This window comes from Rana temporaria, chromosome 5 (assembly GCF_905171775.1).
Source record: "Rana temporaria chromosome 5, aRanTem1.1, whole genome shotgun sequence".
Lineage (NCBI taxonomy): Eukaryota > Metazoa > Chordata > Amphibia > Anura > Ranidae > Rana > Rana temporaria.
The window spans coordinates 387623237-387651171 of record NC_053493.1 but is presented as its reverse complement, the minus strand read 5'-3'; the positions used below and the strand labels follow the sequence as shown (position 1 = coordinate 387651171).

General features: G+C 49.8%; 1 protein-coding gene across 1 annotated transcript in view; it reads left to right on the top strand.

Moving 5' to 3' along the window:
* Nucleotides 1-13592: 13592 nt before the first annotated feature.
* Nucleotides 13593-27935, top strand: part of ZHX2 (zinc fingers and homeoboxes 2) — a 77505-nt gene continuing 63162 nt past the window's right edge. The window contains exon 1 of the mRNA XM_040354906.1: nt 13593-13834. The gene's annotated coding sequence lies outside the window, so the exon portion shown is untranslated. The remainder of the gene's footprint in view (nt 13835-27935) is intronic.

Sequence of the window (27935 nt, the reverse complement as noted above, 5' to 3'; positions counted from 1 at the left end):
CACTGGTGTCAGCAGGAGGAATAGTGCCCCATCATTGGTGTCAGTGGTAAGAAGGGCATCCCATCACTGGTGTCAGCAGGAGGAATAGTGCCCCATCATTGGTGTCAGTGGTAAGAAGGGCATCCCATCACTGGTGTCAGCAGGAGGAATAGTGCCCCATCACTGGTGTCAGTGGTAGGAAGGGCATCCCATCACTGGTGTCAGCAGGAGGAATAGTGCCCCATCGTTGGTGTCAGTGGTAGGAATGGCATCCATTCACTGGTGTCAGCAGGAGGAATAGTGCCCCCCTCATTGGTGTCAGTGGTAGGAAGAGTGTCCCATTACTGGTGTCAGCAGGAGGAATAGTGCCCCATCGTTGGTGTCAGTGGTAGGAAGAGTGTCCCATCACTTGTGCCAGCAGGAGGAATAGTGCCCCATCATTGGTGTCAGTGGTAGGAAGGGCATCCCATCGCTGGTGTCAGCAGGAGGAATAGTGCCCATCGTTGGTGTCAGTGGTAGGAAGAGTGTCCCATCACAGGTGTCAGCAGGAGGAATAATGTTTCATAGGGTAGATATTTGCCAGCACACCAAGGATCGGCACAAAGTGGCAACCAAACCATAATAGCATCATGGGCCCCTGGGCAAAGTAATGCTCTGGGGCCCCTACAATGATGACAGGGCAGGTAAACAGACATTATGTAGGTAGGAGGCAGACTGCCTCCCCTGTGTATCTATCACTCTCAGTGCCATCATGGGGCCCCTCAATTTTGAGGCAGCGTGGGTTCAAGGACCAGCTGCTTTGGGGAAAGTGCAGGGGGCCCCCACAGGCAGCTGGGGCCCCTGGGCGGAGCCCAGGTGTGCCCTCTCATTAAGACAGCCCTGATCCAAACGGGTAGTTTATTACATGATCACAAGAAAAGTGCAACGTTTCAGAGTCACGCAGGACCCCTTCGTCAGGCATGTGATCATTGCTGGTGTCAGCAGGAGGAATAGTATGCAACCATTGGTGTCAGTGGTAGGAAGAGTGCCCCATCTTTGGTGTCAGCAGGAGGAATAGTGCCCCAAATTGCATTGCACTGAATCGCATGTGAATTAAACAGGAACGCGGTGCGGTCCCTGTGTGATTCACGTGCAAATTATAGTGTGAACCAGGGAGCTTAAATATACTTTTTTGAACAGCAGAGTCCGGACGCTCTCTACGTTGCAGATAAAGGAGCTGTGTGTTAGTGGGCGTCCTGACTCTCCCGTAGTCCAAGGGAGGGGGCGAGCACGACACTCCACACCAGGGAGAAAGCCTCGCATTACTGTGTGGAGTTCCAGACAGAAGAACAGGAAGTGAGGATTTCTAAGAAGAAATAAGGACATTTAGAAGCAAAATGGAGGGATGAGGTAAGTGAAGGAGGACTGCACTGAGGTAAAGGAAGCCATTTAGGAAAAAATAAAATTACCTTTACAACCCCTTTAAAAATATCGAAAATTGCTTTTGAAGTGATATTAACATATTAAAGCTTCTATGAGCTTTGAGCAATTGTGTTTACTTATAATTTAATAGCGGTTCTACAGGGGAAGGGAGTAGAATAATGAAGCACTGTGTAACCTGTAAGTAATAAAAGCTATTTTTTTATGTTTCCTTTTAAATCAAGTGAAGAAAATCTCAATTAGTTATAGTTCCTTAAACAGCCCCCACCACCACCACCACAGGCCGATGATTCATCCAAGAGAGACCTTCCTTCCCAGTAATCAGCTCTATGACCTCTCTTCAGCTCAGACCTGCCATCAGCGTGATTTACAGAACATGACCCCCTCCAATGCTCCCCGGCCCAATTTAAAGGGGAAGTACATTGTCATTTCAGGATTCTTGTATTCTAAGGGCCAGATTCTCAAAAGAGATACGACGGCGTATATCCAGATACGCCGTCGTATCTCTGAGTCTGGCCGGTCGTATCTATGCGCCTGATTCTAATGCCGCGTACACACCATGACTTTATGTGATGAAAAAAACCCGACATTTTCTCTGAAGTAAAAAACAACGTTTTTGAAACTTCAATTTTCAAAAACGATGTTGCCTACACATCATCGTTTTTTTCACAATGCTCTAGCAAAGCGAGGTTACGTTCCACCACGTTTTTCCATTGAAGCTCGCTTCATAACTAGCTTCTGGGCATGCGCGGGTGTAAAAACGTTGTTTTAAACTTCGTTTTTTGCTACACACGGTCAATTTCTGTGAAGTAAAAAACAACGTTTTGAAAAACGACACATAAAATTGAAGCATGCTTAAATTTTTTTTTGTCGTTTTTCACAAGACATAAAACAACGTTTTCCCCCACACACGGTCATTTAAAGTGACTTTTTTAAAAACGTCGTTTTTTTTTCATCACATAAAGTGATGGTGTGTACGTGGCATTAGAATCAGTTACGCATAGATTTCTATTAGATCTGACCAGCGTAAGTCTCTTACGCCGTCGGATCATAACTGCATATTTACGCTGGCCGTTAGGGTCGTGTACGCTGATTTACGCGTCAAAATATGTAAATCAGCTAGATATGCGATTTCACGAACGTACGTTCGGCCGACGCAGTACAGATACGCCGTTTATGTTAGGCTTTTCCCAGCGTAAAGTTACCCCTGCTATATGATGGCGTAAGTGCGGCGTACCAATGTTAAGTATGGCCGTCGTTCCGCGTCGAAATTTGAAAAAGTTACGTCGTTTGCGTAAGTCGTCCGTGAATGGGGCTGGACGTCATTTACGTTCACGTCAAAACCAATGACGTCCTTGCGGCGTACTTTGGAGCAATGCACACTGGGAAATTCCACGGACGGCGCAATCACGTCAATCACGTCAGGTCACAGAACATTTACATAAAACACGCCCCCCCTGTTCCAAATTTGAATTAGTCGGGCTTACGCCGGCCGATTTACGCTACGCCTCCGCAACTTACGGAGCAAGTGCTTTGAGAATACAGCACTTGCCCGTCTATGTTGCGGCGGCGTAACGTAAATCGGATATGTTACGCCGCCGCAGAGATACGCCACTGGACGAGAATCTGGCCCTTTGTGCTTATCCAATCGGATTTCTTGTAATGGGCTCTCAAAAGCTCCTACACACGATCAGATTTTCCACAGACCAAGCGGTGGAATTTTGTGCGAAGGTGAAGGTGTGTGAACTTGTTCTGCATGCAATCGGAAAAACTTTGGGGGCTAACAAACAGGAACGATGTGGTTTTTCAGCTCTTTAGCGCCACCCTTTGGGCAACTTCTGCTAATGTAGTGTTATGTTTAGCATTGCTTCTGAGCATGCGTACTTTTTTTTTTCAGGACTTGTGTACACACGATCGGATAATCCGACAAGACACATTTTGTTGTCGGAAAATTTTAACCACTTAAGACCCAGACCAAAATGCAGGTAAAGGACCCGGCCAGTTTTTGCGATTCGGCACTGCATCGCTTTAACTGACAATTGCGCGGTCGTGCGACGTGGCTCCCAAACAAAATTGGGGTCCTTTTTTCCCACAAATAGAGATTTCTTTTGGTGGTATTTGATCACATCTGCGGTTTTTATTTTTTGCGCTATAAACAAAAATAGAGCGACAATTTAGAAAAAAAAACAATATTTTTTACTTTTTTGCTGTAATAAATATCCCCCAAAAATATATAAAAAAACGTTTGTTTTTTTTTCCCTCAGTTTATGCCGATACGTATTCTTCTACCTATTTTTGGTAAAAAAAATTCGCAATAAGCATTTATCGATTGGTTTGCGCAAAATTGATAGGCCTGGATTCACGTAGAAGCGCGCATCTTTGTGCGAGCGTAAGGTATCCTATTTACGTTACGCCTCCGCAACTTTGACAGGCAAGTGCCGTATTCTCAAACCAAAGTTGCGGCGGCGTAGCGTAAATAGGCCGGCGTAAGCCCGCCTAATTCAAATGTGGAAGATGTGGGCGTGTGTTATGTAAATTTAATGTGACCCCACGTTAATGACGCTTTTTACGAACAGCGTATGCGCCGTCCGTGAAAGTATCCCAGTGCGCATGCTCCAAATTAACCCGCAAGAAGCCAATGGTTTCGACGTGAACGTAAATGACGCACAGCCCTATTCGCGAACGACTTACGCAAATGACGTAAAACGTGAACAATTTGACGCTGTTCCGACGTCCATACTTAACATTGGTACGCCTCATATGGCAGGGGTAACTGTACGCCAGGAAAAGCCTAACGTAAACGGTGTATCTGTAATGCGACGGACGGGCGTACGTTCGTGAATTGGCGTATCTAGCTGATTTACATATTTCGTAAATCAGCGTACACGCCCCTAGCGGCCAGTGTAAATATGCAGTCAAGATACGACGGCGTAAGAGACTTACGCTGGTCGTATCTTAGTGAAATTTTGGCGTATCTGATTCTTTGAATCAGGCGCCAAGATACGACGGCTCAGACTCAGAGATACGACGGCGTATCTCCTACGAGAATCTGGGACATAGTGTTTACAAAATAGGGGATAGTTTTATTGCATTTTTATTAATATTTTTTTTTTTACTACTAATGGTGGCGATCAGCGATTTTTTTTCGTGACTGCGACATTATGGCGGACACATGGGACAATTTTGACACATTTTTGGGACAATTGTAATTTTCACAGCAAAAAATGCTATAAAAATGCATTGATTACTGTGAAAATGACAATTGCAGCTTGGGAGTTAACCAGTAGGGGGCGCTGAAGGGGTTAAGTGTGACCTCATATGTGTTTCTAACTGTAGGGGCGGGGCTGGACGGGTGACGTCATTGATCGTGCTTCCCTATATCAGGGAACACACGATCAATGACAGCGCCACAGTGAAGAACGGGGAAGCTGTGTTTACATGCAGCTCTCCTCGTTCTTCAGCTCCGGGGACCGATCGCGGGACTCCAGCGGCGATCGGGTCTGCGGGTCCCGCGGTCACGGAGCTTCGGACCGGGTCGCGGGCGCGCGCGACCCACGGCTGGGCACTTAAAGAGGAGAGGACGTACAGGTACGTGCTTGTGCCCAGCCGTGCCATTCTGCCAACGTATATGTGCAGGAGGCGGTCCTTAGGTGGTTAAAGCATGATATCCTACATTTGTTATCGGAAATTCCGACAATTGTCCGATGGAGCGTACAAACGGTCAGATTATCCAACAAAACCCTTCCATCACACAATTCCCATCGGAAAATCCGATCGTGTGTACAAGGCATGAGAACATTTGATTTTGCTCCATTCACTCTGATTTGACGGACGAACAGTTTTCCAGGGGTAGGCAATCTCGGCCCTCCAGCTGTTTTGAAACTACAAGTCCCATGAGACATTGCAAGTTTCACTTTTAACCCCAAAAAAGGAGGTAAAAACTCCTGTGTTGTGGCCTTTGGAATTGCTTTTCAGGCGCTTCGGAAGCGCTGCCCATTCATTGCAATGGGCAGGGGTGTTTTAGCAGTGCTGTATACAGCGCTCCCAAATCGCTCCAAAGATGCTGCTTGCAGGACTTTTTCTAAAGTCCTGCAAGCGCGCCGCCCGGGTGTGAAAGCACTCATTGCAATGAATGGGAGGCAGTTTTCAGGCACTTTACAGGCGCTATCTCTAGCGTTAAAACGCCTGAAAACTGCCTCAGTGTGAAAGGGGCGGGCTCCATAGAGGAAAGCGCGCTCCATAGAGGAAAGTGGGCTCCATAAAGGAGAGCGGGATCCATAGAGGAGAGCGGGCTCTGTAGAGGAAAGCGGAATCCATAGAGGAAAGCGGGCTCCATAGAGGAAAGCGGGATCCATAGAGGAAAGCGGGATCCATAGAGGAAAGCGGGATCCATAGAGGAAAGCGGGCTCCATAGAGGAAAGCGGGATCCATAGAGAAAAGCGGGATCCATAGAGGAAAGCAGGCTCCATAGAGGAAAGCGGGATCCATAGAGAAAAGCGGGATCCATAGAGGAAAGCGGGATCCATAGAGGAAAGCAGGCTCCATAGAGGAAAGCGGGATCCATAGAGGAAAGCGGGATCCATAGAGGAAAGCGGGCTCGATAGAGGAAAGCGGGATCCATAGAGGAAAGCGGGATCCATAAAGGAGAGCGGGATCCATAGAGGAGAGTGGGCTCCGTAGAGGAGAGCGGGCTCTGTAGAGGAAAGCGGGATCCATAGAGGAAAGCGGGCTCCATAGAGGAGAGCGGGCTCTGTAGAGGAAAGCGGGCTCCATAGAGGAAAGCGGGATCCATAGAGAAAAGCGGGATCCATAGAGGAAAGCAGGCTCCATAGAGGAAAGCGGGATCCATAGAGGAAAGCGGGATCCATAGAGAAAAGCGGGATCCATAGAGGAAAGCGGGGTCCATAGAGGAAAGCGGGATCCATAGAGGAAAGCGGGCTCCATAGAGGAAAGCAGGCTCCATAGAGGAAAGCGGGATCCATAGAGAAAAGCGGGATCCATAGAGGAAAGCAGGCTCCATAGAGGAGAGCGGGATCCATTGAGGAAAGCGGGATCCATAGAGGAAAGCGGGCTCCATAGAGGAAAGCAGGCTCCATAGAGGAGAGCGGGATCCATTGAGGAAAGCGGGATCCATAGAGGAAAGCGGGCTCGATAGAGGAAAGCGGGCTCCATAGAGGAAAGCGGGATCCATAGAGGAAAGCGGGTCTCCATAGAGGAAAGCGGGCTCGATAGAGGAAAGCGGGATCCATAGAGGAAAGCGGGCTCCATAGAGGAAAGCGGGCTCGATAGAGGAAAGCGGGCTCGATAGAGGAAAGCGGGATCCATAGAGGAAAGCGGGATCCATAGAGGAAAGTGGGGTCCATAGAGGAAAGCGGGACCCATAGAGGAAAGCGGGCTCCATAGAGGAAAGCGGGATCCATAGAGGAAAGCGGGATCCATAGAGGAAAGCGGGGTCCATAGAGGAAAGCGGGATCCATAGAGGAAAGCGGGCTCGATAGAGGAAAGCGGGCTCCATAGAGGAAAGCTGGGTCCATAGAGGAAAGCGGGATCCATAGAGGAAAGCGGGATCCATAGAGGAAGCTGGATCCATAGAGGAAAGCGGGATCCATAGAGGAAAGTGGGCTCGATAGAGGAAAGCGGGATCCATAGAGGAAAGCGGGATCCATAGAGGAAAGCGGGATCCATAGAGGAAAGTGGGATCCATAGAGGAAAGCGGGATCCATAGAGGAAAGCAGGCTCCATAGAGGAAAGCGGGATCCATAGAGGAAAGCGGGACCCATAGAGGAAAGCGGGTTCCATAGAGGAAAGCGGGCTCCATAGAGGAAAGCGGGATCCATAGAGGAAAGCGGGCTCGATAGAGGAAAGCGGGCTCCATAGAGGAAAGCTGGGTCCATAGAGGAAAGCGGGATCCATAGAGGAAAGTGGGCTCGATAGAGGAAAGCGGGATCCATAGAGGAAAGCGGGATCCATAGAGGAAAGCGGGATCCATAGAGGAAAGTGGGATCCATAGAGGAAAGCGGGATCCATAGAGGAAAGCAGGCTCCATAGAGGAAAGCGGGATCCATAGAGGAAAGCGGGACCCATAGAGGAAAGCGGGTTCCATAGAGGAAAGCGGGCTCCATAGAGGAAAGCGGGATCCATAGAGGAAAGCGGGATCCATAGAGGAAAGCGGGATCCATAGAGGAAAGCGGGGTCCATAGAGGAAAGCGGGATCCATAGAGGAAAGCGGGCTCCATAGAGGAAAGCGGGCTCCATAGAGGAAAGCGGGATCCATAGAGAAAAGCGGGATCCATAGAGGAAAGCGGGATCCATAGAGGAAAGCGGGATCCATAGAGGAAAGCGGGCTCCATAGAGGAAAGCGGGATCCATAGAGGAAAGCGGGATCCATAGAGGAAAGCGGGATCCATAGAGGAAAGCGGGATCCATAGAGGAAAGCGGGATCCATAGAGGAAAGCGGGACCCATAGAGGAAAGCGGGCTCCATAGAGGAAAGCTGGGTCCATAGAGGAAAGCGGGATCCATAGAGGAAAGCGGGATCCATAGAGGAAGGCGGGCTCAATAGAGGAAAGCGGGCTCCATAGAGGAAAGCGGGCTCCATAGAGGAAAGCGGGATCCATAGAGGAAAGCGGGATCCATAGAGGAAAGCGGGCTCGATAGAGGAAAGCGGGCTCCATAGAGGAAAGCGGGCTCGATAGAGGAAAGCGGGATCCATAGAGGAAAGCGGGATCCATAGAGGAAGGCGGGATCCATAGAGGAAAGCGGGACCCATAGAGGAAAGCGGGATCCATAGAGGAAAGCGGGCTCCATAGAGGAAAGCGGGATCCATAGAGGAAAGCGGGATCCAAAGAGGAAGGCGGGCTCAATAGAGGAAAGCGGGCTCCATAGAGGAAAGCGGGATCCATAGAGGAAAGCGGGATCCATAGAGGAGGGGGGCTCTGTAGAGGAAAGCGGGATCCATAGAGGAAAGCGGGATCCATAGAGGAAGGCGGGCTCAATAGAGGAAAGCGGGCTCCATAGAGGAAAGCGGGCTCCATAGAGGAAAGCGGGATCCATAGAGGAAAGCGGGATCCATAGAGGAAAGCGGGATCCATAGAGGAAAGCGGGATCCATAGAGGAAAGCGGGATCCATAGAGGAGGGGGGCTCTGTAGAGGAAAGCGGGATCCATAGAGGAAAGCGGGATCCATAGAGGAAGGCGGGCTCAATAGAGGAAAGCGGGCTCCATAGAGGAAAGCGGGCTCCATAGAGGAAAGCGGGATCCATAGAGGAAAGCGGGATCCATAGAGGAAAGCGGGATCCATAGAGGAAAGCGGGACCATAGAGGAAAGCGGGATCCATAGAGGAAAGCGGGATCCATAGAGGAAAGCGGGATCCATAGAGGAAAGCGGGATCCATAGAGGAAAGCGGGCTCGATAGAGGAAAGCGGGATCCATAGAGGAAAGCGGGCTCCATAGAGGAAAGCGGGATCCATAGAGGAAAGCGGGCTCCATAGAGGAAAGCGGGCTCCATAGAGGAAAGCGGGCTTCATAGAGGAAAGCGGGATCCATAGAGGAAAGCGGGATCCATAGAGGAAAGCGGGATCCATAGAGGAAAGCAGGCTCCATAGAGGAAAGCAGGCTCCATAGAGGAAAGCGGGCTCTCCTCTATGGGGCAGTCGGATGGAAACGCACCGCATGTCGGTGGAGATGAATTAGAACAGCGGTCAGGTTTTATTGCTGTCTGTCCCCCATTATGGAGATCCCCCCTGTCTATTTGTCCTGCTTACCATAAATATTAGAAGGGAAATTAAAGGAAAATCCCAAGTTTTGGATTGTCCCCAGAGAAGTAATAGAGGGGAAATCTTCCAATGTGGACACTAGTTGTGGTGACCTGGGGGTCCCCAAAAAATTCCCCTAATTTGCAGGGATTTCCTCTCACTTCCTGTGCAGGGTTTGGGAGTGTGCTATGTACAGAGTGCAGGGTTTGGGAGTGTCCTATGTACAGAGTGCAGAGTTTAGGAGTGTGCTTTGTACAGAGTGCAGAGTTTATGAGTGTGCTATGTACAGAGTGCATAGTTTAGGAGTGTGCTATGTACAGAGTGCAGAGTTTAGGAGTGTGCTATGTACATAGTGCAGGGTTTGGGAGTGTCCTATGTACAGAGTGCAGAGTTTGGGAGTGCCCTGTGTACAGAGTGCAGGGTTTAGGAGTGTCCTATGTACAGAGTGCAGGGTTTGGGAGTGTCTTATGTACAGAGTGCAGAGTTTAGGAGTGTCCTATGTACAGAGTGCAGAGTTTAGGAGTGTCCTATGTACAGAGTGCAGGGTTTGTGAGTGTCCTATGTACAGAGTGCAGAGTTTAGGAGTGTGCTATGTACAGAGTGCAGAGTTTAGGAGTGTCCTATGTACAGAGTGCAGGGTTTAGGAGTGTCCTATGTACAGAGTGCAGGGTTTGTGAGTGTCCTATGTACAGAGTGCAGAGTTTAGGAGTGTGCTATGTACAGAGTGCAGAGTTTAGGAGTATCCTATGTACAGAGTGCAGAGTTTGGGAGTGTGCTATGTACAGAGTGCAGGGTTTGGGAGTGTGCTATGTACAGGGTGCAGAGTTTAGGAGTGCCCTATGTACAGAGTGCAGTGTTTAGGAGTGCCCTATGTACAGGGTGCAGGGTTTGGGAGTGTCCTATGTACAGAGTGCAGGGTTTAGGAGTGTGCTATGTACAGAGTGCAGGGGTTGGGAGTGTCCTATGTACAGAGTGCAGGGTTTAGGAGTGTGCTATGTACAGAGTGCAGGGTTTAGGAGTGTCGTATGTACAGAGTGCAGGGTTTAGGAGTATCCTATGTACAGAGTGCAGGGTTTAGGAGTGTAATATGTACAGAGTGCAGGGTTTGGGAGTGTCCTATGTACAGAGTGCAGGGTTTAGGAGTGTGCTATGTACAGAGTGCAGGGTTTAGGAGTGTCCTATGTACAGAGTGCAGAGTTTAGGAGTGTCCTATGTACAGAGTGCAGAGTTTAGGAGTGTCCTATGTACAGAGTGCAGAGTTTAGGAGTGTCCTATGTACAGAGTGCAGAGTTTAGGAGTGTCCTATGTACAGAGTGCAGGGTTTGGGAGTGTCCTATGTACAGAGTGCAGGGTCATAGCGTGCAGGAATCAGCTCTCTTTCACAGTCTGTTTCACATCTCACGTCCACCCCTCCCCCTGTGTGCAAGGGCCACGTGAAACAGCCTGGAGGGCCGGATTCGGCCCGCGGGCCTTGTGTTGGACACACATGTTCTCCAGGGTGTCTGCCCCCAGAAAATATATAATATTTGGGGGTGTCACATAATCTTCAGGCCTAAAATTATTTTTTAAACGTGTATACAAAAAAAAAACACAAAAGGAAAAGGGTGAAAAGGGAATTATACGAGACATTTTTTTCCCCCACCATTATTCCTTTATATTGTCTTTTTGTTATTTAGAAATCAGATGAAAGGTTTGGCTCTGGAGACACTTTTTGAAAGATATAAAGTGCATTTTATATCCAACTATAGAGATCAGAGACCACAGTGAGGGGGAAGGAGGGACTTTGTTGTGAATGAAGGACGGCCCCTCGAAATCAGGGACAGTTAGGGGGCGGGGCTAACATACCATCCAATGAAATGAATATGAAGCTGGACAAGCCTAAACGTGTTTGAAGAATGCAGATAGAAGACAATCTGGGCAGACTCCCGGTATGATGGAGGTCCTAAAGCCACGTCTCTTTAGAGCAAGACTAGAACCCCTGCCAGGCATTTATTTCTGTCCCTGCTGCAGATTTTTCCCCGTACTTCCTGTCTGGCAAAACAGTTGTCACCAGGACAGGAAGTGCGGGGAAATCTCTCTAATGGGGTCCCGGATAGCAGTAAAGAGGTGGAGATTGGAGGTGTGGGCGGCTCCATCCTGACAAACGTAGATTAGAAGGTTGGAAGGTGTAGGGTGGAATGTTGTCCAATCAGATGCCAGCATTGCTCGGAGGTTCTGTGTCTGTATCAATATCCGGCAGGGGAGATCCTCCGTCTGCGCTGTGTGGGGTGGATGACCATGTATGGCTAGACTGAGGGGAGGGGCCAACCCGCTACAGACATGGGGGAGGGGCCAACCCGCTACAGACATGGGGGAGGGGCCAACCCGCTACAGACATGGGGGAGGGGTTACTATGTCACATCAGGGAGGAGCTGTGCAATGTGTGCTGCTTAGAGCCTCCACCAGGGGGAGCTAGTGACAACATGAGAGTATCACTGGGAGGGGGTTGTCACCCTACATCATCCGTAAAGCTGGAACACCTCTGCCGTGCTTTTACTGGTCCTCTCCATAATCTGCCTCTTCCCCGCAACCCCGACTCCCTCTGCATTGCCTTTACTAGTCTCCGTTATATCCCATCACTTCCCCAGCACTTTCACCCCCTCTGCCATGTTTTTGCAGATCCTGTCTGCCTCTCACCCACCACCTCTGCCATGTCCTATCACCCTCTAAATTCTGGCTCCCCCCCTACACTAATTCCCTCTGCCATGTCTTTACCAGCCCTCTCTATACTCACCCCTGTATACTTTTTCCCTCTGCCATGTCTTTACTGGCATTCTTCTTACTTTCCCCCTCCCATTAATTCCCTCTGTTGTGTCTTTACAAATTTTTTTTAATACTCTGTATCTCCCCCATACTCTAAATCCCCTCTGCCGTGTCTTTACTTCCCCTCTTTATACTTTGCTTCCCCTCTGCCATGTCTTTACTAACCTTCTCTTTACTCTTTCTCCTGCTAGTACAGTGATCACCTCTGCCGTGTCTTTATCAGCCCTCTTTATACCCCCCCCAGTATATTGTTTTCCTCTGCCATGTCTTTACTAACCACTCATATAGTCATCCTCCCCTCCGGCACTCTGACATGTCTTTACTAGTATTCTATATACTCCGCTCCCCCCCCAGCGTTTTCCTCTGCAAAGACTTAAGCAGCCCTCTCTATACTCCCCCTGCCATGTCTTTACCGGCCTCCTTTATATTCTTCCTCCCCTCCAGCACTCTGATCCCCTCTACCATGTCTTTACTGGCCTTATCTATTACCCCTGTAAGCACACTGCTTCCCCTGCCATGTCTTTACCAGCCCTCTCTATATTTTTACTCCCCTCTGCCATGTCTTTACTAGTATTCTGTATGCTCTACACCCCCAGCAAAGTGTTCCCCTCTGCCAAGACTTTACCAGCCCTCTTTATACTCCCCCTGTATACTCTCCCCTCCGCCATGTGTTTGCCCCCCTATATACTCTCCCCTCCGCCATGTGTTTGCCCCCCTGTATACTCTCCCCTCCGCCATGTGTTTGCCCCCCTATATACTCTCCCCTCCGCCATGTGTTTGCCCCCCTATATACTCTCCCCTCCGCCATGTGTTTGCCCCCCTGTATACTCTCCCCTCCGCCATGTGTTTGCCCCCCTGTATACTCTCCCCTCTGCCATGTGTTTGCCCCCCTATATACTCTCCCCTCCGCCATGTGTTTGCCCCCCTATATACTCTCTCCTCCGCCATGTGTTTGCCCCCCTATATACTCTCCCCTCTGCCATGTGTTTGCCCCCCTGTATACTCTCCCCTCTGCCATGTGTTTGCCCCCTATATACTCTCCCCTCCGCCATGTGTTTGCCCCCCTATATACTCCTCCCTCTGCCATGTGTTTGCCCCCCTATATACTCTCCCCTCCGCCATGTGTTTGCCCCCCTATATACTCTCCCCTCCGCCATGTGTTTGCCCCCCTATATACTCTTCCCTCTGCCATGTGTTTGCCCCCCTATATACTCTCCCCTCTGCCATGTGTTTGCCCCCTATATACTCTCCCCTCCGCCATGTGTTTGCCCCCCTATATACTCTTCCCTCTGCCATGTGTTTGCCCCCCTATATACTCTCCCCTCCGCCATGTGTTTGCCCCCCTATATACTCCTCCCTCCGCCATGTGTTTGCCCCCCTATATACTCTCCCCTCCGCCATGTGTTTGCCCCCCTATATACTCTTCCCTCTGCCATGTGTTTGCCCCCCTATATACTCTCCCCTCCGCCATGTGTTTTTATCCCCTCACACACGTGGTCGGGATCAACAGTTGTCTCCTCTCCCCGGTGACACCCTGAACTTTCTTCGCCCCCCCTATGTCTGTCGGTCGGTAGAACAGAAGACGGGGGGGGGGGGGGGGCAGATCATCGGGTGAAGTGCCCGGTAGGCCCCGCCCCCTGGCCCCTCCCCCCTGACAATGGGCGCTCCGGGGAGATCTCAGTGCGCAACTTTGCGGAAGATCGGAGCGGAGATCGCGCGGAGTTGCGGGAGGGATCGTATGCAAATCGGGCGGATGACGTGCAGATCATGTGGCTTTTGGCGTAGATTCCCCGCTGATGGTCGGAGGATTTGTGTCTCCCGATGGCCGGGGAGGAGAAGGGAGGATTGTGTGCCGGGTGTCCGATCTCCGTACAGCCGCAGGTGAGACAACTTCTAACCGGGGGGGACCGGAGATCACACACCCCATGCCCCCCTCTCCGGAGATCACACACCCCCCTCCCCCCCAACACAACTCGCAACATAAACTTTACCCCTGTGTTTATCGGGTCACAGTACGGGGGGAGGGGGGATTGTCACCCGGTCGGGTGTAAGTTGGGGGGCGGATGAGCCCCGGAGGGGGAGGGGCGGGGGGAGCGCATCGACGTTCCCGATGTCGACATAACAGAAAATATGGCGTCCGACACAGGGCGGTACATGTATAGGAGAGGGAGAGAGAGACGGGCCCACCGAGCGATCCCACCACCGACACCTTCCGATCCCGTCTGTCTCCGATCTACCGGGACGCTGCACGCCCCCCTTCCGATCTGCATGGAGGGTGAAAGTGCAACGCCCCCCCCCTCTTCCGATCTGCATGGAGGGTGAAAGTGCAACGCCCCCCCTTCCGATCTGCATGGAGGGTGAAAGTGCAACGCCCCCCCTCCCAGCTAGATCTGTGTGGAGGGAGCACCCCCCCAAACATAGATCTGTGTGGAGGGAGCACCCCCCCCAAACATAGATCTGTGTGGAGGGAGCACCCCCCCCAAACATAGATCTGTGTGGAGGGAGCACCCCCCCAAACTAGACCTGTGTGGAGGAAGCACCCCCCCCCAAACTAGATCTGTGTGGAGGGAGCACCCCCCCCAACTAGATCTGTGTGGAGGAAGCACCCCCCCCCAAAACTAGATCTGTGTGGAGGGAGCACCCCCCCCCCAACTATAGATCTGTGTGGAGGGAGCACCCCCCCCCCCAACTATAGATCTGTGTGGAGGGAGCACCCCCCCCAACTAGATCTGTGTGGAGGGAGCACCCCCCCAAACTAGAGATCTGTGTGGAGGAAGCACCCCCCCCCAAACTAGAGATCTGTGTGGAGGGAGCACCCCCCAAACTAGACCTGTGTGGAGGAAGCACCCCCCCCCAAACTAGATCTGTGTGGAGGGAGCACCCCCCCCCAACTAGATCTGTGTGGAGGAAGCACCCCCCCCCAAAACTAGATCTGTGTGGAGGGAGCACCCCCCCCCAACTATAGATCTGTGTGGAGGGAGCACCCCCCCCCCAACTATAGATCTGTGTGGAGGGAGCACCCCCCCCAACTAGATCTGTGTGGAGGGAGCACCCCCCCAAACTAGAGATCTGTGTGGAGGAAGCACCCCCCCCCAAACTAGAGATCTGTGTGGAGGGAGCCCCCCCCCCCCCAACTATAGATCTGTGTGGAGGGAGCACCCCCAAACTATAGATCTGTGTGGAGGGAGCACCCCCAAACTATAGATCTGTGTGGAGGGAGCACCCCCCCCCCAAAACTAGATCTGTGTGGAGGGAGCACCCCCAAACTATAGATCTGTGTGGAGGGAGCACCCCCAAACTATAGATCTGTGTGGAGGGAGCACCCCCAAACTATAGATCTGTGTGGAGGAAGCACCCCCCCCAAAGCTAGATCTGTGGAGGGAGCACCCCCAAACTATAGATCTGCGTGGAGGGAGCACCCCCCCCCCAAAACTAGATCTGCGTGGAGGGAGCACCCCCCCCCCAAACTATAGATCTGTGTGGAGGGAGCATCTCCCCCCCCCCCCCCCAAAACTAGATCTGGAGGGTGAAAGTGCAACCGAGCCCCCCCCCCAGATCTGCATTTAAATAGAGCATCCCCAAGAGCCCAGAGACCTTCCTCCTGTTGTACGGACGGATCGCTATGTGGGGGTCACACACAGAGCAATACAAGTAAACAATCAGTCACGTGAGACAGGAATGATCGGCCGGTGATGTGTGGCGGGTTCCATTGACAAAAGTCGATCAGTTGTGGCAGAAAACTACGAGGATTGTGGGTGGATCAGTGGCACCTTTACACAAATCGATGGATCTCTCTCTCTCTGGCGGCCAAACACCGCGCAATACAACTGAAGAAAACACAATCGCCCGTACATCACCCATCTATGGGGGGGGAGGGGTCTGCACATGGCGAGGGGGAAAAAATAGAATGTCCAAAACGATCAGACGTTGGTCGAGCAATGAGCAGCAACGGGGACCGCCAACAAATCGATCACATGGGCCTGACTGACGGGGGCTTTTCACACTTTTGTGCATGTCGATCAGTCTGTATATGGCGGCCATACACGTGACAACCAATCAGAGCGCAATGTGATCAGATCTACTGAGCGAGACTAAAGTGACCTGAGCCATGAGATCTTCTCTCTAGTGACAGGTGTGTGTGACCCAAGTTGATCGATTTTGTGGTGGGGGGAGGGGGGCCTGATGGCCAATCGGCTTCCAGCCCTCGCCCACATTGTTTGCGGCTCTGAAATCGTACGACTTTAATGTATCTGAAAGCCGATGTTTATGCGAGTCGCACCCGAAATCGCCAAAAGTCGCTCAGGAACGACTTTATCAAACTGATGCGGCACCGGGAAGTCGGCGTCGTTCCGGTTTGAACCGTGCGATTTCCGGCAATAGTCGTGCAATTTGACCCGGCGTAGAAATGAAATCTGCTTCAGCCGACAAGTCTTTGATAGGCCACGCCCATTGACACATTTTCCCCGCCCACAAGGGCTTAACCACTTGCCTACCGGGCACTTTTAACCCCCTTCCTGCCCAGGCCAATTTTAACTTTTCAGCGCTGTCACAGTTCGAAGGTTGCACAAATGGAGCTCTTCCTTTTTTTTTTTTTTTTTTTTTTTTTTGTGGTATTCTTTTACACTGGGCATTTGTTTTGTTTTTTGTTTGTTATTTTATGCAAAATAAATGAAAATTTACAGAATTTTTATTTTATTTTTTTAACAAATTTTTCTCATTTCATTGATGTGCACTGATAGGCGGCACTTTTGGGCACTACTGGTGGTGGGCACTGATAGGCGGGACTTGTGGGCACTGATAGGTAGCGCTTCTGGGCACTGATAGGCGGCACTAATAGGTGGCACTGATAGGTGGCACTTGTGGGCACTACTGATAGGGGGCACTACTGATAGGTGGCACTGGTGGGCACTACTGGTTGTGGGCACTGATAGGTGGCACTAATGGTGGGCACTGATAGGGGGCACTTGTGGGCACTACTGGTTGTGGGCACTGATAGGTGGCACTACTGGTGGGTACCACAGGGCAGCACTGGTACCGGGCACTGATAGCTGGCACTGGGCACTACTAGTGGTGGGCACTGACAGGTGACTCTAGTGGTGGGCACTGATAGGTGGCACTACTGGTTGGGAATCACAGGGCAGCACTAATAGGTGGCACTGGTGGTGTGCACTGATGGCACTGGTGGTGGGCACTGATAGGTGACACTGGTGGTGGGAACCACAGGGAGGTACTGGGCACTGATAGCTGGCACTGGGCACCACTGATAGGTGGCACTAATGTTGGGCACTGATGGGTGACTCTAGTGGTGGGCACTGATAGGTGGCACTACTGGTGGGAATCACAGGGCAGCACTAATAGGTGGCACTGGTGGGCACTACTGGTGGTGGGCACTGATAGATGGGCACTGGTGGTGGGCACTGATAGGTGACTCTAGTGGTGGGTACTGATAGGTGGCACTACTGGTGGGAATCACAGGGCAGCACTAATAGGTGGCACAGGTGGTTACTAGTGGTGGGCACTGATAGGTGGCACTACTGGTGGTGGGCAGCACTGATAGGCGACACTGATGGGCACTGTTGGGACTGCACTGATAATCGGTGCCCATGTCCCTTTCACACATCGGCTCTCCTCTTCTTGCACTGTCAGGGTGAGGAAAGGAGATGGCCATAACAGGCTTGTGTTTACATCTGTGATCAGTTGTGATTGGACACAGCCGATCACATGGTAGGGAGCTGCAGCTTGGCTGTTTACCCCAATCTGTAATCGGCAGTGTCCGGAGGATGGAGAGGGATTGGAACCCCTGTCAGTTTTTATTACTGTCTGTGCCCCTGTTATAGAGATTCACCCCTTTTTTTTTCCCCTGTTTACCATCATTAGTGAAAGTAAAAGAAAATCCCAAATTTTGAGTTGTCCCCCAGAAAAGGGGAAATCCTCCAATGGGGACACTAGCTCTGGTTCCCTTCATTTTCAGGGATTTCCTCACTTCCTGTTTGGCTATGGGACAGGAAGTGAAGGGAAATTTCCCCAATGGGACACAGATGGTGAAAACAAATCTGACAGGGGTTATATATATCGGGTCACCATGAGGGCGCTCGGGGAGGATTGCGCACGCTGCAGTGAGGTGTGGAAGAATGAATGCTGCTCACCTAAAGGCCCCATGTAATGTCCATTTTTATGCAGTGCTGCTGCTGAGCCACCATGCGTAGAAATTAATGACATTTTTTTAATAAAGTTGGAAGAAAAAAAAAGTCTATGGTGTGATGTTGCCTACACGCTCATTGCTCCACCCCCTGCTGCACCTCATAGTGACAGCTGGCTTCTGAGGAGAGCTCTGCTTATTCTCATGTGATGGGATCCGTGGTCACATGACCCGGGGATTCTTTATTCTCCAGTCACACCTGTGTCGTGTGTGTGTGTGTGACAATACACAACAAAAGGACTACTTGTCTTTGTGATATCAGGTCCATAGACTTTAAAGGGGAAACGCATAAAAACCACAAAAAAAAAAAAAAAACTCATGCAAATGCGCAAGGCACTTTTCAGGCATTTTTGGCGCTAAAAAAAACGCCTCACAAGCCTCCCCTGTGTGAAAGCCCGAATGCTATGGTGCACAGGACGCATGCTCTGGGCACAGCTCTTGTGGTGCACGTAAATATGTGGGCGCTTGGCGCCAAAGCCTGACCGCCGAGACTTTTAAAGTACCAATGGGCTCAAACCGTACAGGAAAGCACAGCGCGTTGTGCGATCCTTGGTGTGAACTGGCCCTGAGGCTAGGTTGACACCATACAGGTGTGGCCTAGCTCATGCGTGTTCCAGGGAGTCGCATGTAGGGCATTCGGATCATTTCAGTGAGTTACCTCATGTGCAAGAAAGGGACGGCCCTGACCCTTTTTTCCAAAAACGCACCACACCAAACTGCATGGTTCAGCAATTAATGTCACAGCCGTCGTCACGCCTTCACATCCTGTCACGTGATTCCTGAAGTGTGACAACACTCAAGATGTAGAATCCCATTCTCCTCTCTGGGACCCACTTCAGGAATCATGTGACAGGAAGTGAAGGCGTGACGACGGCTGTGACATTAATTGCTGAACCATGCAGTTTGGCACGGTGCGTTTTTGAAAAAAAGGGGTGAAGAAATTAGAAATTATAGCAGATTTTACACTTGAAGCGCTATAAAGTACATGAGCTTTTCTGGGGCAGAAATGCGCAATTCCCAAAATACGTCAAGATGGGGAATCCTATTATGTTCCAGGGGCCGGTCACCCCCGAGCGTTGTGTTATTTGTCATCTCATGAGCACATAGGTTTTATTTTTCTGTGTAGCATAGTGCGCCACAATCCATCGCAGCACGCCCCCGTTTTTTGCCGTTTGTGTCTGGTTGTGGAGATTCTTTCACTTCCTGTCCCATATCCAAAACAGGAAGTGAGAGGAAATCCTATCAGAGTACGGGAATCCCAGAACTTGTGACCCCATTGGAATATTTCCAAAGCCTTTGAGACAGTTCAATAAAGTTCTAAAAAAAAAAAAGTGCAGTCAGCACCATTGCCTTCCTGTAGTATGAAGGGGCCCAGAAACTATCAACAGGCTTGGTTCCTAACTCACTATGGGGCTGATTTACTAAAACTGGAACATGCAAAATCTGGTGCAGCTCGGCACAGAAACCAATCGGCTTCCAGCTTTTATTGTCAAAGCTCAATTGAACAAGCTGAAGTTAGAAGCTGATTGGTTACCATGCATGTAGTTGCACCAGATTCACCTGTCAAACTTGCCAATTGAGATTAATGAGGGCCCTTCCACACTGATCAATTTTTGGTGTTTAACCTCTTTAGCCCCAGGAGGTTTTACCCCCATCCCCCTCTTCATGACAAGGCCATTTGTTGCGATCTGGCACTGCATTATTTACCCAAATAAAGTATTTGATCACCTCAAAATAATCGTTGGTTGCAGCCCTATTAGCAAGCATGTAAGGTCAGCTTTTAAAATGTAACATGTAAACAGTCTGTCATATTTACTTATACTCTATTTAACCACATAAGCTCAGTTTTTGTGTTGAAAATAACTGTTGGGTGTAACAAGATGTCCGCTTGCCCCCTTCTCACTATCATTACTGTGCAGGAGTGTGGGGTGGAGCAAGATGGCGGCGCCGAAACGTCACTTCCTATGAGATGGCCGCCGCTCCGGAGCTAGGCCGAAGCCGGGCACTTTCCTATGGCCGCACCCGAAAATCGCGGGTCATCCGTCCTGGAGATCGCGGGGGGGGGGGGTGAATCGAGATCGCGATTTTCTTACCATTAATCGTGCAGCTCTAAAATATATAATGTGTGTGTGTGTGACAAGTCGCGGTCAGATATCAAAAACGCAGTGCTTGAGTTTTTGGTGTGTGTTTCTTTTTTTTTTTAGCCACATGTTCATGTTTCACAGGTGCATGCCTAGGGGGTCAGGCAACCAGAAAATGCATACAATTTGGTAAAAAGGCATATGCGTTTTTTGGGGACAGTTGGCATTACCAACTGTCTCAAGAGTCCTTAAAGCGGAGTTCCGCTGAGTGTTTTTTTTTTTTTTTTTTTTCTTCCAAGTCAGCAGCTACAAATACTGCAGCTGCTGACTTTTAAAATAAGGCACTTACCTGTCCAGGGTGCCCACGATGTCAGCACCCAAAGCCGATCTATCACTCGGCTCTCAGGTGTTGCCGCCGCCATCTTTGATAAGTGAATCAAGAAGTGAAGCCTTGCGGCTTCACTTCCTGGTTCCCTACTACGCATACGCTACTCGCGCTGCGTGATCCCACTGGTCCCAGCTGTCTTCTAGGAGACACACATGTTCCAGAAGACAGGGGGGGGGGGGGGGCGGTGAAGGCGGAGAAGGAAGTGGCATAGATACCCGCGGGTGGCTCGGGTATCTATGCTCGGAAGTGGGAGCAAAATACCAGTATTAGACAGGTATCTGCTCTCCCCTCATGAAAAGTGCCAAATGTGACACCAGAGGGGGGGAGGGTTCCGAAAAGCGCAAGTTCAATTTTTAGGTGGAACTCCACTTAAATTATTTAAAAATATCGGTCACGTGGCAAAAAAAAAAATCCTATCCTTCTGCTGTGAATTGAACCTAAAGTAGGTGATTGATCCCTAAATTGTTAGGAAGTCTCAGGTGTATCTCGCCACGTTTATGGTGGATGAGGGCTGTAGGGAGAAGTTTCAGGTGGCTTCGATCCTCGCTCCCCGTGTTTTCCCGATCCCTGCGTTGTTTCCGCTCCTCGCTCCCCGCGTTTCCCGCTCCCCGCGTCCTCCCCTCCACTAATCTCATGAATGACATTCAAACAAGCCGAGGCTTCCTGAAAACACAAGCCGACGCTCTTCTCATCCAGCCCACTTGCAGTTCTTTTGTCTCTCTCCCCCCCCCCCCCTCCTTTCTTTAACCTGTTTGATGAGCGCGGCCGGGAACGCTGGGGGTTAAACATGTTTGGAGGGTTTTCTTGGTGGAGGAATGAATGAGTTTGGAGTGTCAGATAAACTTGTTTCTAGGAAGTTCACTTGTGATTTGCTGTTCTGCTCCACCTGATTACTTGACTTCAAAGCCATATATAGGAGGGGGGGGGGGTCCTCAAGTGTTTCCTGGTGGCTTTTGTTTGCCGGAGCTGCCGGGAATCCCAGCATTCCTCTTGTTATGTGTTGTTTTTTTTTTTTTTTTTATATTTTTTTTATTTATTTTTTTACGTTCACTTGGATGGCCGCTGTGTCCTGTGTGTATGGACTCGATGCCTGCTCCCAGATCTAACATTGCACCTCTGGAGTGGAAGAAGTTTTTTTAATAAATGCTAAAGTTTTTTTTTTATATATATATATTAAAGGGGTTTTCCAGCCATTTTTTAAGTTTATTAAAAGTCAGCAGCTACAAAAAGTGTAGCTGCTGGCTTTTAATAAACAGACACTTACCTGCTCCACGGCTCCAGCGACGCGCGTCTTCATTCCTAGTGTGGGCACCCGGCAGTGACAGCTTTCGGCTTCACGGCCGGGCACCCACTGCGCATGCGCGAGCGGCGCCGTCCGATTGGACAGGCGCTCGCCTACAGGGAGGGGTTGTGAAAAGGCGATTAAGTTAATCGCCTTTCCAGCCCCTCGGCGGAAGGAGGAAGTGGGACAGGAAGTCCCCTTCTCCTGAAGCCCCCACCCCCCCCCCCCCCAAAAAAAAATTGCATGGCAAATGTGGCATGTAAGGGGGCGAGGAGTGCGTTAAGCGGAAGTTCCATTTTTAGGTGGAACTCCGCTTTAATTATATATATATATATATATTTTAAAGTTACTAATTGCTATATAAATTGTAGTTAGCCTGGAGTTCAGATCACAGCACTATTCCCCACTGGTGTGGACTTACTACAATAGAGTAGTAAGTATGTACCCCCTCCTGGTTTTCAGCGCGGTCGCTCTCTGACCGGCTATTGTAACAATCCCACGGTCTCTGCTTCCACTCTCTGGCTGTATCTATTCTATTCATTATATATTAATGTTTGTGGCCCTTTGGTGATGTCAGTGGTCACACCTGTATAAAGCAAGTTGGCCACCTCTAGTCCAAACACCTCTGGACTCCTTTGGCTGTATTCATGATCCGTAGAAGACAAGTGGTGGTGTCCCCCATAGACCAAGATACCGTCCAGGTTCTGTAGAGCAGTGGTTCTCAACCCTGTCCTCAAGTGCTCCCTACAGGCCATGTTTTGTGAATTTCTCAAAAATGTCCAAAATACCAAGCCATTGATTCTGATTTAAAGCACCCGTGCAAGATAAAGGAAAACCTGCAAACATGGCCTGTTGGGGGTACTTGTGGACAGGTTTGAGAACCAAAGTTTTAGAGAACGGATGGGGGGGGGGGGGGGTGGAATTATTTGATCCTCTGCTGATTTTGTACGTTTTCCCATTGACAAAGAAATAATCAGTCTATATTTTTAATGGCAGGTTTATTTTACCAGTGAGAGACAGAATAACAAAAATATCCAGAAAAACGCTTTTAAATTTTTTTATGAATTGATATTTGCATTTTAATGAGTGAAATAATATTTGATCCCCTATCAATCAGCAAGATTTCTGTCTTCCAGGTAACGAGCTGAGATCAGGAGCACTCTCTCTTAAAGGGAGTGCTCCTAATCTTGGCTTATGACAGGTGCCCTTTATTTGATCCTGGGAACGGTACACTGCGGAGATGTTTGCTCGGAGTGTGGCTCTTGGTTTGGCCCGTGCCCAGGGAAAGGCTCCTTCATGTTCAAATAATCAATAGAAGATTTTCTGGTGTATTCCTCTGTCATGGTTTAGCCAGATTTGCGTTGTTGCGCTGCAGTAAAACGCGTTGCCACAATAAATGCCGGCATGCTGCATTGTCATTTGTTGTAAAGGCACCCCAGTGTTACGTGCCGTCACACCAGCATGGCAGTACTGCCAGAATTGCTCGATGCGTCTTTGTGAGCTGTGGATTGGCTCATGCAGCGTAAATGCGCCCATTTATGGGCTCCTGGTTGGTACAGAGGCAGCACGTTACCCGCTGCTTGGCATTCTCTGCCGGGCAGGAATGTGCTGCAACTGGTCGCTGTTTAGGGCTGCATGCATTGAATGCGTTTTTACCTGAACATGTGCGGCCCTAAAGGGCTCATTCACTCGAGTAGTAAATGCAGGTGGTTCAGCTACAGTTTTACCACCCCGGCCCACCAAAACAAAGCATAGGCACTACCTATATCTGTACCCATGCCAGTGATGCTTTGCTTGGTGGCTGCAGCAATAGTTATATTGCATGTCGCATTTGGCACATGGTACTGCCGTTTAATGCAACCCATTCAGTAAACGTGCTGCGTTTTTAAGTGTCCTACTTGCGTGCCCTCTAAAAAGTGATCTGCCGTGGATTCGGCTCATTTACACATGCAGCTAGCAAAGCCACGCCTCTGAAAAGCAATCGGCAGAGGATCTATTTTCACAAAGCATTTGGCAGTGACTAAGGCCCTTGCAATGCTGCAACCGTGTGCACTGAATAGGTGACGTTTTGGCAGTACCACCTAAAATGCTGGTGAGGGTGTGCTGTTTCCGAGCGGTACCTGCGTTTGGGCTCATTCATGCAGCTAACAAAGGTGCTCCTCTGAAAAGCAAATGCAGGTACCTCACATAACAGTTCACAGCCCCCCCCCCACTAATTTCTGGTGGTACTGCCACCGAATGCCACCTATTCAGTGCACACAGTTGTGGTGCGGTATTTGCATAGTCCTAGCCAATGCCTTCTGAAAAGTGATCTGCCACAGATCCCCTTTCAGAGGAGCAACTGTTGCCTGCACATGTGAATGAGCCAAAAGGCAAGTGCCCCTGGGAACCAGGCACAGCCACTTCATATTTCAGGCAGCACTGCCACCGAATGGGACCTATTTGGTGCACCCAGGTGTGGCGCAGTATAGAGCTGCACGATTAATCGCAATCTTGATTCTCCCCGCCCACGATCTCCCTACGGGATGATCCGCGATTTTCAGGTGCAGCCATAAATTATTCTCACCTGTCCCATGTGTCCCGGAAGACGCTCACATTCCCCATCACCACCATCCTCCAATCCGCAGCAGGAACGTCATCATCCTCCACCCGCTGCTGCGCCGCATGGCATGCCGTGATATGTAGTCCTGCCTCTGTTGGGGGAGGTCTCCTTGTAGAACTACCAATCCCAGGATTCCTAGCGGACCTGGTTCCAGACAGGGAGCGGAGCAGAGAATGCTGACCAGAGCCGGGGAGATGAGGGCAGGTGCCGGGGGAGCCCGGCTGGAGCTTTACTGCTGGAGGAGGCAGAAGATGGGGGGGGGGCACCAAGGTTGGCGAAGGGGTTCTGTGTATCCCGGAGCCTGAGAGAGGGAACCATTGTACTACCTGGGGGCCTGAGCGAGAGTATACATACATGGGCAATGGTGACAACATGGGCAATGGTGACAAGAACGGGGTTTACTACCGCTTTAAATAAAAAAAAATTGAGAATCGTGATCTTCATTTTATGCAAAAGAATCGCGATTCTCATTTTTACCAGAATCGTGCAGCTCTAGCGCAGTGATTCTGCATTTTGAGAGTCCTATGCTGGCCATACACTATATGAAAAATCGGGCAAACCCATTTTTGAAAAACAAACATTTGGCTGATAAATCGTTCAGTGGACATAAATAGACGCATTGTTCGTGGTGTTTTTTTTTTTTTTTTTACATATACCTAATTTATCGTTCGTTCAGAAGAAAATTTCCAAACTTGTCCTTGTTTTTTCTGCTCAAAAACGTCCCAATGATTGATTTTTGTGCCCATTTAACTGGCTGAAAAACGATCGAACTGACCGAATTTCGGCCAATTTTTCGTATAGTGTATGGCCAGTACCCAAGTGTTTCAAACTCCCTCTGAAAAATAATCAACTGCAGATCGCTTTTCAGAAGCGAAACTGTGAACAAGTCCAAATGCAGGTACCACTCAGAACAACGCACAGCTGCCATGCTGCCATGTATTTCAGCCTGTCATTGACTTTGACAGGCTGCTGGGAGCAGGCAGTGCGCTGCACCTCCACCTCCCAGGCACCTGAAGATGTCAGTATTATACACTGAACGGGCTGATCTGCCGCTGTGCGTGCATGGGCGTTACACCGCTTATTGAAATGTGCGCTGTGTGGATTGACGTGTGCGGTAAACACAATGCGGAGATGTCGGTGGGCCCTAAAAACTTGCGGTATACACAATGCGGAGATGTCGGTGGGCCCTAAAAACTTGCGGTAAACACAATGCGGAGATGTCGGTGGGCACTAAAAACTTGCGGTAAACACAATGCGGAGATGTCGGTGGGCCCTAAAAACTTGCATTGCGCTGAGATCTTCTGCCACTAGATTGCATTTCGCAGCACCTGGATCCTGTGTCACTGAACTGTAAGTCAGAAAAAGAAAAGACCCGATGAGTTTGGAAAGTTGGGATAGTTTCTTGTTGCCTAGTAACAGGAATCCCAGTGCGGGGATATGGGAGCAGCCGATGCGTGCGATGCCGCCGCCTGACGCTGAGCCCATCCAACGCTCTGACTCTGCCGCTGACGTCAGCCAGAGATAATAAACAAGTTGGTTCCAGCGCTGCGCTGTGTGTTCATTGATCTGCCGCGGGTTTCACTTGGCAGTTGGAGGTTTTCTCTGATCTGGTGACTCAGCGGAGGTTAGAGATGTGTGCAGACTCTCTCATGCGACCCGTCGGGTCTGAGCCGGTTGTGGTGTGCAGGTCGTGGCATTTCCAGGAATGGATGGGAAGTTCTGCAGAAATGGTGAGGCCAGGAAGTGAACGGTCAGGTCCAGCTTTATGCAATGGGGGAGCAAGTAGTGTTGTGGTTGTGTTTTTATAGCTGAACTGAGCAAATATTGTCTAAATCCATTCATGTGTGTCCTTCCCGGAATCTTGGTGTGCTTTGTGTATTTCTTCCAGAGCTGTGCAGTAATCCAGTGTGAGACTTTTCCTTCCTGTAATAAAGACCGGTCACTGCTGCTCTCTCTCTTTGTGCAGGGTGACTGGTCTTGTCTCCGCCCCCTCCTGTATTCTGTAGGCAGCCTATAGTGGGTGGAGCCTGCTTACTCCCCTCCCACAGCTCTGCTCTCTCTCCTTGTGCAGGGTGACTGGTCTTGTCTCCACCCCCTCTGTAGTTTTCTGTAGGCAGCCTGTAGTGGGTGGAGCCGCTTTACTCCCCTCCCACAGCTCTGCTCTCTCGTCTTGTCTCCGCCCCTCCTGTATTCTGCAGGCAGCCTATAGTGGGTGGAGCCTGCTTACTCTGCTCTCTCTCCTTGTGCTGAGTGTCTGGTTTTGTCTCCACCCCTTCTGTAGTTTTCTGTAGCCAGCCTGTAGTGGGTGGAGCCTTCTTAATCCGCACCCACAGCTCTGCTCTCTCTCTCCTTGTTCGGGATGGCTGGTCTTGTCTCCGCCCCTACTGTATTCTGCAGGCAGCTTGTAGTGGGTGGAGCCCACTACTCCCCTCCCACAGTTCTGCTCTATCCTTGTGCTGGGTGACTGGTCTTGACCCCGCCCTTCCTGTATTTTTCTGCAGGCAGCCTGTAGTGGGTGGAGCCTGCTAGGCCCCTCCCACCGCTCTGCTCTCTGCATAAGCAAAGTACAGCACAGAGATGTCACTGACACTTTTACAAAGTAATAGCTGGGTTTGCAAAGGGCTTTGGTGCACACAGTGTATTTCTATCATTTGTGACTATTTGTTTTAATGTATTTTAAGTGAGAGTTTCACTGCCTGGAGTTCACTTCTAGTCCAGCTGTATCCAAAGGTTTTGTTTTCAGTTTTGCATGGATTGTAGAAGATCACATTGGGATGTCGGTGTTGGGAATTCTCAGTGCTGTGGGCTACCAATGGTGTTCAGGAGTGCTTAGGGCCCATTCACACCAGAATCTGCATTTATTATTATTATATATTTTTTTTCATGCACACTAATAACTATATATATATATAAAAAAAATTCATGCACATTTGCATTCATTGATTCGATACGCCTTTTCAAACAATTGATGTTCCATATTTGCCCAGTGAGGTCACTTCCTCCTTTTTATTCTTTGGGCTTTCATGTGCACTGCAATGGGTTGCTGTGCGTTTGCAAGCGTCTTTGTGGGGTGGGAAAATGCAGCATGTTGTGCTTTTTAAAGTTTCGCACCCTCGTGGAATTGCGACAAAGTACAGTACTTAAAAATCTCCATAGTCTCCACGATTTAAACGTCTTTACCGGTTACCTGTCTAAAGTTACAGAGGAGGTTAAGCGCTAGAATTATTGCTCTCGCTCTTGTGTTCATGGCGATACCTCACAAAACAAATACCATTAACATATACGTGCGCGACTTACTTTTGCGTTCGCTGCTGTGCATTAGCATGGAGGGATGGGTTTTTTTTTTTTTTTTTTTCCAATTTATATTTTACTTTTTATTTTTACTCTGTCCCTTAAATTTGTTTTTGATCACTTTTATTCCTATTACAAG